This window comes from Coturnix japonica, chromosome 4 (assembly GCF_054131305.1).
Source record: "Coturnix japonica strain WE chromosome 4, WE-NBRP24, whole genome shotgun sequence".
Lineage (NCBI taxonomy): Eukaryota > Metazoa > Chordata > Aves > Galliformes > Phasianidae > Coturnix > Coturnix japonica.
The window spans coordinates 33,788,186-33,804,822 of NC_140666.1; the positions used below are offsets into that span (position 1 = coordinate 33,788,186).

At 37.7% G+C, this 16,637-nt stretch overlaps 1 long non-coding RNA gene across 1 annotated transcript in view; it reads right to left on the minus strand.

The window, feature by feature from the left end:
• Positions 1 to 16,637, minus strand: part of LOC107313110 (uncharacterized) — a 75,282-nt gene that overhangs the window by 20,066 nt on the left and 38,579 nt on the right. The window contains exons 3-4 of the long non-coding RNA XR_004306965.2: positions 7,410 to 7,510; positions 447 to 615 (exon numbers count right to left, since the gene is read on the minus strand). This is a non-coding gene — a long non-coding RNA (uncharacterized LOC107313110). The remainder of the gene's footprint in view (positions 1 to 446; positions 616 to 7,409; positions 7,511 to 16,637) is intronic.

The following is a 16,637-nucleotide window of genomic DNA, read 5'->3' on the forward strand; positions in this document are numbered from 1 at the left end:
TTACATTTAATACAGCAAGGTGCTAAGTACTTTGACTCTTTTTAGTTAAATTCATAAGCACGTTCCTTTATGAATATTTGATCACACCTGGCATTCTTGAGTGGATTAAACTCATAGTTATAGCTGGCATATTTTAAAACACATCGTAAATCTGTCAATCTGAGCATCAAAACTATGCTGCAGTCAGTTTGGACCTTATGTATAAATTATGAGCTATTTGGTCAAAAGCAGTGATTCCATAAAACATTTTAAAATTGTTGATATGATATGCTTTAGTTAATAATTTCCTTTGCACTGTAAGGCATTGTTTTAAAGATATGATAAGAATATATTCTTGCATTTTACTTGTATTCTTTCATCTTCCTTTCTAAAGGGATCAGTAGATTTGAGTATACAACCAACTGATGGTCAACAGGTCACCAAGTAGACTAGAAGGGTGTACATACCTGCCCAGTATTAAAAGAGCTAGGACCACAGTTCTGTATACCATGGAGCTGAGAGGACTCATCTGCTGGAAGTATGTGGGTTTTCATGCCCTTCCCTATGGCATTTCCAATAAACAGTCCTGAGACAGATGGGTCACCGGTGTCCTCCAAGTTCAGTATTTCTTTCTCTCTAAAGAACACATAATGACAATACAAATAAAAAAAGAAGAAAAACATATAACTTATCTGCTCTTTTATGTAAACTTGCTTTTCTTTTCCTACTGTAATAATAGGTAGTGGAGAAGAATACTGAATAAACATCTTTGTAACTAACAATGATTTTTAATGCAAGGTCAGAATTTAGCCCAGATGCTGTTTTTCTCTTTTCAAAAAGCAGCAGCATTTTTTAAGGGGATTAGTACTTTCAGTGTCTCGACAATGTGAATCACTCCTAGGAAGGGAAAACAAAGACAAAAAAAATGCAACAACAAACAAGCAACACAATAGCTCTTTTGTGACCACCATCAACTAAGAAAAAAAAAATAATTATATTTTCCTTCCTTTTCTTCATTTGCATACATATTTATTTGTAGAAAGCAAAACACAACCATATAATCGTTTAAATTCTTAAAGATATGAAACTTGGATGACTCACTGGAAAATTCTCAGAAATAATCTTGATGAAGTGGTTTTATTCATCTCATTCTGCTTTTCTCAAGGGCTGACATATGCATAAAAGGGGAACATGATCCCTTGCACATGTTCTCCATGAGGACTGCGTGTAGCACAATCATTAACTTAAAACAAGCTTTACTGACTCTTACTCAAAGGCACTGCTGAATCTAAGCCAAAGGAATTTAGACTGGCATTTCTCCATCTACACTGTTCAGGGAATAGGGTGAAAGGACAATCCTGTTTCACTGCACCAAGTATTGCAGGGTTCCAGTGGACCTCTGTGGTCTGTCCCAACACATCTGCTGTGCTGTTTGGGGCATTTAAAAAGCAACCTTTCTTTATTGCTGTGCTTCAGGCTGAGCACACACACCAACAGAGGGAGGGACCAGACAGCTGGGACTGCCCACTACACTGGGCACTGACAACACAGCGAGATCCTACCAACACGAATCACCAAAAACAACAGTGACTCTCTTTTTCTGTCAGTCCCTCACACAATGAAGCACGCTGCTGTTACATCATGCCATATATGTGTGAAAGAGATGAATGGAAATCACAGGACAGTCCCAGGAGCTCCCAGAGTGGCAATGTTAGCTGAGAGCACAGGAATGCATCTAGGGGCAGTACAGCTCTCCTGGGTTCTTCAGTCATTGGCTTTGCACTCCACTGCTTCTAGTTGTTCCAAGAGCTATGCCTCTTATTTTGGCATTGCCTACTTTCCTCATTTGTCAGCTCTACCATATAGTGCCAAACCTTGAAAGAGAAGATCTACCTCCAAGTTGAAACAAACCAAACATACAGAATACTGTCTCAGAAGCAGGGATTAAAACCATATTTAGGTGATTAGTAAACCTGGTTGCTATTTTGAGGTCTTAAAGAAAGAAATTTACAACAATCAAGAAACTGACCAGCACATTTGGGGGAATAAAAAAATCCAGTCTTTATGCAATAGTTTATTCTGTAACAAAAATGTGTTTTGTTTTGTTTTTAATTCAAAATGAATCTGTCTATAATAGAAATCATCTTGGCTTATATCCAAGCCAAGCAGTTGATTTTTCAGAAGAGTAATATTCTGCTTGGAGCCCATTCAACCTCTTTCAAAAGCCAATTGGGCTTCCCATCGTGTTTCCTGGGAAATGTAGATTTGAGTTTTTCCTTTTGACAGGTCTATCCTGTCTGGTAAATCTCCCAAATGCATCAACATCTTTTTTCTAGTTAAAAATCAAAACTGAAATATGGAAGTAAACACATGAATGGTATCTGACAGGATAAATGGAGTAAGGACAGAGCCCAGCTTAATGGAAATGATTAATATCTTATATGAACAAAAGAATAATTACAATGGGTCAGATAAAACGTTAATTTAGTACACATTTGTGCTTCTGACAGTGTTAGTAGAAGAGGCAAAAAGAAAAAAAATAAAATAAAATTAGAGGTTAATTATTTCTTCTGGCTTATTGTTTCAACTCCCAAAAATGTGCGATTTCTGGGACTTCCCGATCTAGGGACTGCATTCAGAGCACTGTGCGTAAGATCTACGTTATGCATCTTCAAATGAATACTTCAGTCCGTTGTTTTAAATCCATTTATATGTTTTGACTTCAGAATTTCCTGCAGCAATGAGAGCTTCTATTTAACTATGCATAGTGTGAAAAAAAAGTTTTCCTTCACTCACTTCAAAACTTCTATTTTAAATTGATACTGGGCGTCTTCCAGTACTTTCACTGAGAAACAGAGAATAATGCTTCCCTAGCTACCATGCCAATCACAATTTTGCAAACTTATACCATAACCTTCTCATTGTTTCTCTCTCTATTATCTTCTCTTCCTGTGGAAATGGTCCAGATCTTTGATCTCCCCAGCTCTCTTGCATATCCCGTGAACTACAGCTCCCATGAGTCTCCTTAAGTAGGTCAGGGAACACAGACAGCAAATGAGTTAAAAACAAAAAATTCCATAAGTTCTACACCTTTGTTGATGACACCCTTTCTGTGTATTCTCCATATTTTAGTATTTTAGTTTTGACCTACAAAGGTATGAAAATAATGACAGAGATTCAGCAAGTTTTCTTGGAATAAGAATAGCGATTTCATTCAGCTTAATCAGAAGTTTTCCTGAATGCAGTTGAAAAGTTCGTGCTTACACATATTTTTCTTATCCACACTGACATCAAAACTGAAGTTCAACTTGCCTCAAAATTCAAATAATCTCCAAAAGAAAATTATTACAATTCCAACTTGCATTCATTGCCTTCCTTTTTCTGGAAGTAAAACCAACTGCAGGCAGATGTAAAGCAGGCTTACTTTTGAAGCAAAATAAAATATTAGTGGAAAAAATCTACATATATATGTAAAAATAAAATAAAATTGATGTGGTCTTAATATTCTAGAGAAGAATAAAGGTCACCTGGTAAAACAAGGTAATATCCTGTAGGTCTGAACAAACACAACTGATTTTAGTGGATTTGCTCACATTTAACAGAAGAAATTATCAAGTGGTGTTTTCCTTTAAGGACTACTTCTCTAAATGTCATGCTGAGGACAGATATCTTTCAGAAACTTCCAAGGTTGTCAGACTAACGTTTGACAGTTATGCACATGTGGTACTACAGAGAGATTATATTCTCAAAAAAAAAAAAAAAAAAAAAAAAAGTTAAAATTGCAAGCTGAAATGAAGTTGCTGAGGTCCGACGTTGAGGCATCAGGGCTGTAAGTCATTCTCAGATAGCATTACTAAGATAACAAAAATGCACATGTTTATTTTCAAGGGCTCTGTGTGGAGAACAATCACAGCGTGGCTGTCATCCGAACAGCCTGGTTGCCTGCTTGGGCGATGGTTTTCTATTCTGAAGCATCCCCTCTCTCCACCAGTCGCAGTCACTTGCCCCCTTTGCTCTGAAAATAAATCAATTTCATCTGCTGCAGTTCGATTTCTTTCTTCTCTCTGCCTCAGTCCCTCAGTCCCACTCCCTCTTTGAAAGGCTCTTTCCACGGCACCATATGGCAGCTGGGAGAAGGGTAGAGCAGTGATCTACCTCTTAACAAAAGAGGTTGTGGCGTCAAAAAGCCTCATGAATGCATGAGACACATTCATGTATAGAAAAATGCCTGCAGCTCTGTCAGGAAGGACTAAAGAGAAGGCTGATAGGCCTGACATTGCTTTCGAGTTAAGAAAGGCAGCAGTTCTCTCTGCGGCTCATCCCCTGCCCTCCCTCTCCCCAGTTTCATGCCAAAATCCTATTATATCCATTAATGACCTGAGACACAAAGTCAGTGCGTGGCAGAACAAGAAATTAAATCAGGCCACTTTATTTACTCCCTATCACTCTTTTTGAGATAGAATCATACTACCAAAAGAAAAAGAAAAAAAAATCAAACAGGCTTTAAGAGCACACTGAAAAACAAACAACCAAGTGCTAATCCAAAAATAAATGGAATCAAACACACTCCTCTACACTGCCTTTGTCTACACGTTTGCAGCAAACTTTCAGAGCAACACTGAAAAAGCATTTAAAGCATGCTGTCTTCTGGGTTTATTTTGCTTTCCTAGAATACTGTAGCTGCTGTTGAGACAGACAAAGGACTTTGAGGTTGAAAAATTAGTATTAATAGACCTAACATATGTCCTCATTTAGCTGCTACAGAAGTACTACACATAATTTTTGAATGTGAGACAAATGGAAACTGGCACTTAAAAATCATGCATTCCTCTTCTCCCTCCTATTTTGCTTCTTTTTCTGTTTTGGAGATGTTTGGCATGCTCCAGATAGCACAAAAGTCTACAAAATAGGGGCATAATCTCTACACATAAACTTAACAAAATGGAAGGCTGCATGCATCTGAAACATATTTCCCACAACCGTTTTTCATTACTAGGGGAAAGGAAAAACCACCACTCCTGTGCACCAGAATGCAGTGGTATGTATTTATGAAGAAATTTCTTACTGAGCTGTTACTGAAATGCTAGTTAAACTCTCAAACTAGAGCTGCATTTCTACTGCTGTCTCTTCCCCAGAAAGGCCTCAGAAATCACAAAACTCAGTGTCCCTGGGGTTATTTAAAGGAACCTGGGCAAGCTTCCAAATACTGGTATATGTGACCTTTACAAGTTTTCAACAATAACAGTTTCCTATGAAATAAATCAATGAACATGTGTATAATAACTCAGCAGAGGCATGAAAGTTTCAAGCTGAATTTCTGTCAACACGTTTGAATTGTCTCCCTACAATCAGTCCAGAAGATGTTACTGAATGCAGGGTGTATATCATTATACAAAATCTGTTTACAGTATCTCTCCAGTCTTCCTTCTTGGAATGCACTTAATGTACAGCTATTGAGCAGCATTATGTATCCATGTATGTATTAAAGCTGCTATTTATAGGCCCATCATGAGTCACAGACAATGGAAAATGAGCTAGTTTCCAAAATAAACTACAACATCAATTTAAAAAAGCAAAAGTTCCTCTTGAAGTGGCTTTGATGGTGTCTTACTTTAAATGAGCTCTGCTATACACAGAAAAAAAAAAAAAAAAACAAAAACAAAAAACCCGAAAAAAACCACTATTATAATAAATATTGCTCAGGAATGCCTCAGAAATGGCTCTGAGGGGTAATGTCCGTGATATTTGATTGACTTAATAAAATTTAAACGAAGCCAGGCTTGGTGCTGGTTGTTCACCTCCCTCCACCCCCACCCCCGCCCCAACAGCGGTAACAGGCAGACTTTAAGCTCTCATCTGCAAGTGTGACTTGTGCTGCTGCCTGCTCAGAGCGCTGGAGGCGAGGAACAATGTCGCTATTCAGGCTGGCCCATTCACTGCAGCCACATCTGTTTACATGGCCTGTGCCCACCTCTGAAAAGGCTGGTCCTCCCACCACCATTCTATCTCCCGTGGCCCTGAATGGCCGGCAGTCTGAAAGCCTTCCTACCGAAAATCTGCAGTTTCAAATGTGTTTTATGAGACCAAAGCTGAAAGACAGACTAACAATAACATTTGCACGTTTCTATAGTCTGGTTTGAATTTTATTGTCATCTGAGAAGGACTATAAAATTGTCCCAACTATGAAGGCTTAAACTAAGTCTGACACACAGGATCTTGATGCTGAACTTGTGGGGCTGAATTTTGCACTTACTGTTGGTTACATATAGTTTTGAAGAGTCTTTTCCCTAGAGATATTATTATGATTCAAATATGTTTTGATACAATGACAGTACTCACTGAAGGAATGGATTTTTATGAAAAAGAAGTATTTTTGCCATATGTACAATCATGTTTAGAGTCCACTGCTTTATGTTGTGCACTTCATAAAATAGCTTACGTAGAAATATTTTGTCTACAATAAACTTCAATGAATGTAGATACCAACACTGCAACTTCCAGACTGCATCACTACACACTGCAGACACATCACGGAATGCAATATATTTAAGGAATTTTAAAATGGCTGAAGATCAATAGACTACTCCCATGTCTGAACCAAGACTTTAAGTAAAGAGAAAATAGTATATGGCCTTTGGAGAGCCAAAGGAAGCCACATTAACCAGAGAAAGCAGAAGCAATGAAGTCATGAGTCTGGGGCTGATAACTCTCTGTGTGCCAGTGTGTGACCCATTTTATTTTTTTCCAAACAATGTATAAACATAAAGAAATCGTCATGAATTTGGTGTCAGCATGATTAGTTTCTATTGATTAACTGCATTCAATGAACTTATAGCAGTTTTGTCTGAATAAGAAATGCAGGCTTATACTTCCGCCAAAGCTACCACAGTAAACATACTGTAAAACTGCTAAGACTGCAAATCCCCTTTCTTACTTAATATAAATGGGATGGCATAAATTTGAATAGGCAAGACAGTCAAACTACCTGTCTTGGTTTTCAAGTTTCTAAGAGGTGCAAGCACCTTGACTCTTCATAATGGATGCTGTAGCTAAGTAAGGATGGATTGTCCATGTGCCCTAGAGTTGAACAGATTTGCAGGTCTCTACCCATTCCAACTTAAGGCTGCAGTGGTATCACATATATCTTTGGAAGTAAGGAAAGGGACAGCATATATCTGCTACCAAGTTGCAACCTAAACAATGTTAGTTTGTGGCTTATGGCAGTCAGTGGAGATTACCAGCCCAGACTTTGTCCTTCCCATGTGCTACTGTACCCAAATATCACTGTGCAGCTAGTGCCTAAGTACTGCTATCAGAGACATAACATTCCAGAGAGTAATAGCAAGTACTACTAGGTCAGACCAAAACCAGTGTGGAATTACAGGCAATATGGTCCCACTCTGAGCTCACTGGGAATATTACGGCCTTACCACAATGATATCCCTGAGGGTAACCTCTTCTCTGTTGAAATCACAGCAAATTTTGCTCGTAACTTCAGAAGGGCCAACATATTTTCTTGAAAGGTCAAAATCTGTGAAAGAAAATTGATGTAACATTAAGAGTTTGCCTGAACATATAAGAAAATATGTATTTTAGCATCTGAAATCATGTATTTGGTGGGGGGAAAAAGAAAAAAAAAGGCATCAGAAAGGAAGTAACAAAGTAGAAGGAGAAAAACAGTTTTATCAAAGCTGAGCAGAAAATCAGATCATTAAACTCAACTAGCATTTTTATGTTCTGCATTTATCTTGCATAAAGGCTAAATTATTACTTCTATTGAAGAAAAGAAAGAGAATTTAAGTCTATAGCTAAAAGTCAGCAGTCTGACCATCTGAAATTCCAAGCTGCAGATGTATTTTTGGAATTTAAAAAGTGACACACAGGAACAGATGGTACTGTAGTAAGAGATTCATTTACAGGCTCCAGTACCTTTTTGCCTTACTTTTCTTCTCCTCAAATATATATATATATGTGTGTGTGTGTGCGTGTGTGTGTGTGTATGTATGTATGTATGTATATGTATATGTATATATTTTACTACAGTCAGTATTATTAATTTCAATGTAGAATATGACCAATGGCTCTGATTATTGCTTTTCATGCTCTTGAAACACAGAAAACCTACAGCACTCAAGACAAGGATTTAAGTCTATATATTTACTTAGCAAGTACTACAGATAAAACCCACCTTCTAGCTCATATCCTCAATAAATGACTTAAAAAGTTATCTTCAGTAGTATATAGTCAGTTAAGATTTCCTAAAGAATTTTTACTTATTACCCCTCATGATGGTGCTTTTCTAGTATGCATGTCTGCTCCTCTGTGAAACTAGTATGTTTAAAATGTGACATTTGTAGAGGTTTTTAAATGACAATGCTTTTATTTCAGAACAATGTTTTGTTCCAAAGTTTACAAAATGGACATATGCATAATGATGTTTTTAAAAGAGTCTGAAAGAAAACTGAAGGCTTTCAATGTAAAACAAACATTTCATCATCATCAACAACAACAACAACAACAAAAGTGCACAAATCTAACATATAATTCTTCTCACAGAGATAGTGCTATGAGATAGTGACAACTTTCAACATGCTGCCTGTTGCTGATGAAGACTCTTTCAGCTAAATTTGTCTGAATCCTTACATTATTAACTCAGATATTTGAACTTGCTGCTGGAAGAGGAGGGGACAGGAGGAAGGTGAAAAGACCATATAGCATTGTTAATCCCTTCAGCCATCTGGTCACTTAAGGCCATGCTTTAGTTTTTGCTTATATTGAAAACCTATTCCTTTCATTCAGTTCCCTTCCTTGTGTCAATTTATCATTGGCCTTTTTTTGCTGTGTTAGGATTTCTTGCAGTTAATCATAGCAAGAATCAATTGTCTTTTGAAGCCACAGTAAATATTAGCACTGGAAAGAGATTATTTTTTTACTCATTTCTTCCCCCCTCCCTCAGCTTGATGTGATTTGTAAAAGTTGCTGGTACGTTTTTATGAAATGGAACTGAAAACAAAGATACCTTTTCCTTTAGCAAAGAGGAAAATATGTAATTCCCGCACCATTTCTGTTTAACCTGAGAGAGTTCTACTTAGTGGCAGATACTTATATACCTATATCACAAAGGGTTCAAAATAAATGATCCTAGATATCACCTTATAACTTATCAATCAGAGGTAGCATTTGCATATTCAGTTATCTAAGAACCAATCTACACCTGTAAGCCACAAGCCTCTCAAGCCTCCTAAATTTGCATCCATACAGTACAGCATAATGCATTAAGCCTGCTCAAACAGTTCATCATTTTCTAGGCCATATATGAAATTTTGATCTATTGACATACACAGGTCCATTTGAAAACAAATCAATTGCATCTCTGCCATGAAGAAGCAGTGAGACTTCACAGCTATTTGATTTAATTAGCTTTCCCATACACTTGACAAAATTACTCTTCAGGACTTTGCACTTAACTTCCAGTGAAATGCAGTCTTTTCCTCTATTGCTTGTCTCATGCATAAGATTATTTTTTACATTGCGGTCCCTAAGGTAGCTGCAAAGCAATTCTGTCATAAATGCACTGGCTCACTGCACTCAAAGTAAAATCATGTTCTTCTGCATTCTCCTTCCATCTATTAATTAATTTTCTGTAGCGCTCTTCTGGCTAGATGGCAGCTCTGATTTGTGAATCTTTCTTTCTTGGATAATTTATCTTTAAAAAAAAAAAAAAGAAAGAAAGAAAGAAAAAAGAAAAAGAAAGGAAAAAATAAAAGTCCTTTTCACTGTTATAACTGTTTCTGAACAGCAAAATTAGAAGATAGCACAGGTAGGAAAAGGCAGATCAAAACATTTGAAGAATGAGCAGGACCAAAAGGCTGAGAGCCTGCGTCATTTTTAAAGTGAGCCAAGGAGGCAGACAGCTTCCTGGGAAGGATACATGAGATTTTAGCCATTGTTTCAGTTCCTGATCACTGAGCCTCACTGACACATAGCTTAGTTATAAAGGTAAAGTTACACAGCTATGCCCATCTCCCGCATGCTAAATAATTGTGAGATACACAAATTCAGAAGTTCTGGGACAATCCTTGAGGACAGAGGGAATCAGGGCACCAAATTTTGTCTCACAAGGCACAATGGTTCAACTTCTTGTCATCAAAAGGAAAACAAAGGATAAGTGATATGATTAAGAATATACAAATCATTACTAACTGAGAACATCCCACTGACTGGCCAATACAGTACATGGTAACACATCTGCTGGAAGCGACAGCTTGAAATAAGCTCAGTCTGTTCTTTTTTCTTTTTATCCCTGCGAATACTGCAAATAAGAAACTACTATTAGATAGTGCATTAGCATCAAAAGGTTCTAACGTAAGTATCAGTCCTTCATCTCCCAAGCTGAGATGTACAGAGCTTTTGGGATCCAAAATATTATATGTACTCAATAATCCTGAATTAGGATTCAATGTTATTGTCTCTGCCCCTGCATCTAAGCAGGGCCTGCTCAACTGCACCCCTTGTACATCCAGCTGTGATATTCATTAAGATTTTTTCAAGTTTCTACTCCTGTCTCTACAAGAACAAAGCCCCACTGAGCTAGGGTGAAATAGCAAGTCACAGCTGAAGAACAGGACAGCCTATGGAACAAATAATGAATTAACTGTATTACTAGTAATGTCCTATACTCTATAGCAAATTTCTTTTAACTCATAAAAAATAGTACAGAACAACTGTAAAATTAAGATTATCGGATAACAAAAAGTATTAAAAATAACAAATGCTTATTTTATAAGGCATGAATGAGCCACTAATTGACAAGAGCTGAAAAAAACTTCCCTTGTTGGCTGGTTATTTGGCTGTGGATTCTGCTGCTCTGCCCTGTGAAGCATCTGGTACTGGCCATTACCAGAGATCAAATACAGGACCAGATGGTCTGTTGGTTGACTCATTATAATGGTATGACTGCTGAAATGTAAAAGCTCTTCACAGAACCAGAAGGAGACCATTTAACTCTGAATGCCTCTAAAAAAAAAAAAAAAAAAAAAAAAAGAGGACTTTCCATACCTCTGTGAATCCAAGGGAATAACAATCCAACTTACCCCAGTGACACTTGCATAAGAAGTCAAATTACTTGAGAACTTTTCTCACTGTGGAAGATCTAACCTCAGCAAACCTTTTGACTTCAGGGCTTATATTATCACTAAATCAGGGACTCAAGGTGATTTGGGAAGCTAAAGCTGAAGCAGCAATGCAGTGGTGTAACCTGGCAGGACATTACCATATCATCTTATTAGGATTGTGCTGGATTCCTGCACGCTAATTAGACTGCCTGAGATTTAAAAGAAGAAAACAATTGCATCCTGCGGGGTTATTTTGCACCAGAGAGCTAAAGGACTAGTAGAGGTTAGGTAACTGAAGGAATCATATCCAAAATAGAAAAAAAATAGCCAAGATATATATATATATATAAATAAATAAATAATTTTTTTTTTTTAAAAAAAAAAGGGTCTTTCTGACATCCTAGGCAAGAACCCATGTCCCAAATTTAATTCTCCTCAAAATTATTGTGACAATGATTGTTATAGTTTTGACAGAAGCACTATAGTTGACATGAAGTAATTAAGTAGCCCCATATTTTTCCTTATTTTGCCATAATCAGCCTCTAGAATAACATCTCTTCCTCTGTTTCAATCTCTGTAAAAGTAGATCTCAAAGAGCCTGGTACTGAATGTGCCACTTACCTTAGCAGCAGTGAAGTACAACAGTGAATACAGCTGTGCTTCTGCATACAGGATTTTCAATATATTTCTTTTTTGTATTCTCCACTTTTTACCCCTTTTGAGTTTCTGTTAAAAATTCTTTGTGCTTTGGTTACTGTTTTCTAAATTAAAATACCAAGAGTTTTAAAATAAAATAGTTGAGTTAGTTATTATGTAGCCAGAGTAAGTATCTGGTAAAATGCTTTGAGAAGAAAAACAAATGCAGACATTTCTTCCTTGGGTTCAGGAATAGGATACATGGTTCTTTGGAGAGCTACTGTCTAACATCATAAACCTTCAATATGCCAAACCTACATAACCACGGTTTGTATCTTAAGATCTTCTAGCAAGAGCCAGGAACTTACCACCATTTTTTCCCTTATTTACTCCTACTACCCTTACGAGTCCTGAACACTCTGAGACCATTTTGTGTGCAAAAGGAGCCTCAGTCTAAACTGAAAAACTGGTTCTCCATAAAAGAGAAATGAACTACAAAATCACACTCTAACAATATGAAAGAAAGGGGGAACACACTATTACATTAGACATGAACAACAATACACCTAAATTTAAAAATATCAACATTATGTAGAAAAATTCAAAGTCTTCAGCAGTTGTTTTATTTTCTTTTTGTGAAAGGAGAAGCTTGTCTGAATAGCAGTGGCATCATTTTTTAAAAAAGAGGAAATGAGACAGGAGCTATGAGGCATGCCAGCCCTCTTGGAAAGCTGTGCTGATCACATGGCAGGGCTGGGGCCAGGCCATCCGTACCGTGATGCATCCTATTTTCTTTCAGCAACACAGGGGAAGCGTACATATGAGGACACTGTAGATTCACACTCAAACCCAATCACTCCTCAGTACAAATTCAGATGAGAGCCAGGAAAAGACTTAATAGAAAACATAGAAACGTGCATTTACTCTGAGATTTTTCCTACGGGTTCTCCTTCCCTTATTAGTTCACTTACTGGATGGATTACATTTCCAATTTTCAACTTGTGAGCTTAGGGTAGACAAAAGTGATTGACTCAGTGAAATATGAAATAATAGGTCTTAAAAACAGCTAGTACCCTAGATGGAAATGTTATCAAACTACTTCATGCTGGATTCAGTCTCACTGCATCATATTTCATTTTCAGAAGGCATGAAAGAGAGATTATTAAAAAAAAAAGAAAAAAAAAAGAAACTCTTTAGAAAAATCTTTACTATATTCATTAACTATCATGGCTTCTCTGATAGACCAGGGGAAGTATAACAATTCAAATTTTCTGTGGGATGGCAGGAGGCTATTTGGAAATCTATGGCCCAATATAGTTTTTCCAATACATGAAAAATCCCAAGAGCTGTAGCCAGGAACAGCAAAGAATTCAGGTGCACTTCCTATTCCTTAGATGGAAAATCAAAGCAGTACAAAGAAAAGAAGTGAAAAAAGGGTGACATCTACTTTTTTTTTTTATTATTATTATTTTTCTGTGCAGCCTCTTCAAAAGGGACATGATTCTGCTTTTCTACATTATAGCCTGCTTACCGTTTAGGACTCAGTGCCAGTCAAGTGATCAGTGGTCTCAGTGGCAGTCTTTCAACCAATGATCCTGGCTCTTGCTTTATATAAATACAGGAGAAGCTGCATGAATTTCTGCACTTCACATTCCATATCAGCTCCCAAGGCTCCTTCTTTGGTTGCTTAGAAAGCCTAACAGAAAACATATGAAGTTACTGGGTACCTTCCCAGTTTTTCAGAGACAATGTCTTAAAAATAAACGATCTGAGGAGGTGACTTCTTCACCTCCTCAAATTAAGGAAGTTTTCTTTCCCACCCACATCATCACAAAAGTGATTGTTTTTCCCCAGAAAACACTGTTTTTCTGTTTTGCTCTACAGCAAATCCATAGAGTTAAAATATCATTTGAAAATTAGCGTTCCTGGTGTGGCAGTTAAAAGACTGACAGGTGTTTATATTCTTAAGAAGATGTGTTTATTTTCACTGAGAAAATTAGTTCCTTTGTATGTATTATAACATTTGCCACATTCTTGTAAGTATTGTTTTCTGGTGAAGTCATGATTAGTTAATTAGAGATGGTCATAAAACACTGATTATTCACTCATACTCTTTGTGTTTTCCTACCCAGCTGTGCTTTACGAAGCTTTAACTGAATATGGCTTTTCTGTTTCTGTCACTAGCAAACAAACAGTTGCCCAAGAAGGCTTACAAGCAATCTCAGAAAATATTTTCACTGCAGTGTTTGTCTATGACTGCTCACTTGATTAAATAATAGAAATCTCTGCCCTTAACCAATCCCTATTTGCCCCCTAGAGCTACAGGTTTTCTTATAGGCTTTCAGAGAAACTAGGCTTTGGATTCATCAGAGGCCCCAAACTGTAACCCAAAATGGCCCCCTGCTTTCAGTGAGGCTGTTCTTGTAGGTTTTCCTCCTTATACCTAGGAAACTGCACTTAGCAGTATGGGCTTTTGTCAGGAAGCCAAAGCAAGAGCCCTTCACAGAAGGGCTTGGGGCATTTTGCACCTGGAGGGACCTTTTGTTGTTCCATATAAATGAAGTCACAGATGCTGGCAAGAGTTTTGACCAAATCAGTTCATGTGCCCTCTGCAGCCAGCCCCATGCACCCTTGGCACCAGTTCCAACATCTGGACATAAGAGAGCACTAAATAGGCAGCTTTCAAATCAATATAGAAAAAGCTTCATAAACAACTAATGTGACAACAGGCATTTCCAAAAGTCCAGACAGTGCCAGACCAGCAGATCCATTTGTAGCAGAGAAACTTTCTGTGCTAGCCTTTCAACTGCAGTTCACATATGCATTTTAAAAATGGGATAGCAGAGATACAATTGCTGTTCCTATCATTTGGAATGGGATCTGAGTGCACAAACTCTCATGCACAGAAAATGTACATTTAAAGTGTCTGCTTTTCCATGTGATCTAGATATAAAAAGAGCAGTCATGTAAGGAAATTCTGGGAACTTTCACTTGACTTCCCTCTCACTTGGCTTTGTGCTTGTGGAAAATGCCATGAGATTTGGACTGCGACTGTCAGGGGTGGTCAGTCAGATCATCTCATGAAACTGAAGGTGATAAGAGAAAGAGGAAAAGAAGCAAACTGAAGTTTTACAAAAGTAAAAACAGAGTTGCTACTATACTATGGGACTGCTTTATATGAAGCTCAGCCATTCAGTTAGAGCAGTACATTTGAAAGGAAGGAGGGAGCTGCACATCAAATTCTTTCAAAAAAGAGTTATGCTTTAATTATTAAAGCAGTGCTATCATACAGAATGCTTATAGGGAATTGCTTAATTTTATGCTTTTTCTTTGGTGATTGGGGACCGCGTTATAAAATATAAATGTGTTATTTTATTTCTTGAATGCGCCTTGCAAAGGACCCTTTCTTTCCACATCTTTTCCATTCTGCCCTCCTTTCTCTGTGTTTTTGTTCATAGTGGTAGGGCTGTGGGGGAGAGGAAGTATTATCTAAATTTTTTAGTGAGGCTTTTCTCAGAACTGTGCCAAACACATTATTAAAAGGGATCTCTCCTATTTGAGTTCTCACAGGAGAACTCATAAATAAGAAGCAAAGATTCTATTACCTGTCCTCATTCTGGGGGATGCAACAGCAAGAAATGTATAAAACTGTATGTAATTTTCAGCTAAACTTCCTAATGGGATACGTCTGCAAGTGGCTGTCATTTCCTTGCAGTCTTTCAGAACCAGGAAATCTATAAGGTATTACATAAGAAATTGGTGTTCTTGGCTTCCCTGCTTTATAATAACTTTAAAATAGAGCTTATGGAGCAGAATTGAGACAACCGTCATGGAGCTTTCTCTGCAAAAAACAGTGTTTCATCATTGACCCATCTGGAGTGATTCTTCCAGATTTGGGCAAAAGCAAGTCGGCTGAGATCATAAAGTTACTAAAACTCTGACATTACTTAGGAACTGAAGAACCACTTTCAAAAGGGATCTGTGACATGCCTGGACTATAGCATAAACTTAGATAATTGACACTGGGGCCCAGGCATCTGGGCTAGCTTAGCAGCAGATGTTCACAGTCACTTTCTAAAGCCATCCTCGTACTTCTGTGTTCTGCTGCTGTGCTTCTGAGGGGATGTTGCTAAATTTCTGTAGACGTCTCCTGCACGTTGTAAAGTTCTGTTGCTCTCTGCTTAGCCCCCAGGCTGTCTTTGTGGGGACATGGCAGGGAAGGGAGGATTTGGAGGAGGTGACTAGAGGAGTGTTAATTCTTGTTGGTTTAATATGCCTCAGTACTGCAGAGCGAGAAAGCACAAACAGGAGCAGAACGAAGGTAAGCCAGTGAGACAATATTATTCCCTGTTGCTGACTTATACCTCAAGATATGAGTGGGAATGGGGGAAGCAAAACTAAAAAGAGGTCTCTGCTAATACTGTGGTGACCATTTATCCCTAAGGATTTCTATCTTATTGGAAATCAAAACAGTTTGGCTGCCTAATCCTCTGAAACAATGTCTCCAATTACTCTAAATTCCTCTGAAATTTAGGAGGGCTGGAAACGCTATTCATTTGTTTGAGAAAATACAGCTGTTAGGGGATCAGAAGGGTAAAAATGAGGAGCTAGAGCTAACTGTCTCTAGAATTATTCCTTCAAGTCAGGAACAGGAGAGATGCCTCTTATTTACTTCTTACGTATCTTTTATATTTACATACATTTCTTTGTAGTAATTTCAGAATATCTCACTCCTGGCAAATTCAGAGAGAAAGCAGGGGAACTGAATCTACTCAGATGGCAAAGATTTCAGACCTGTTGACAGCTTGTTTCCTTATCCATCTCTGTTATAACCATTAGGGGGATCATCAAGGCAAAGATGCTCAGACTATTAAAAAAACCATTTCTGTGACGCGTCAATCATGAAAC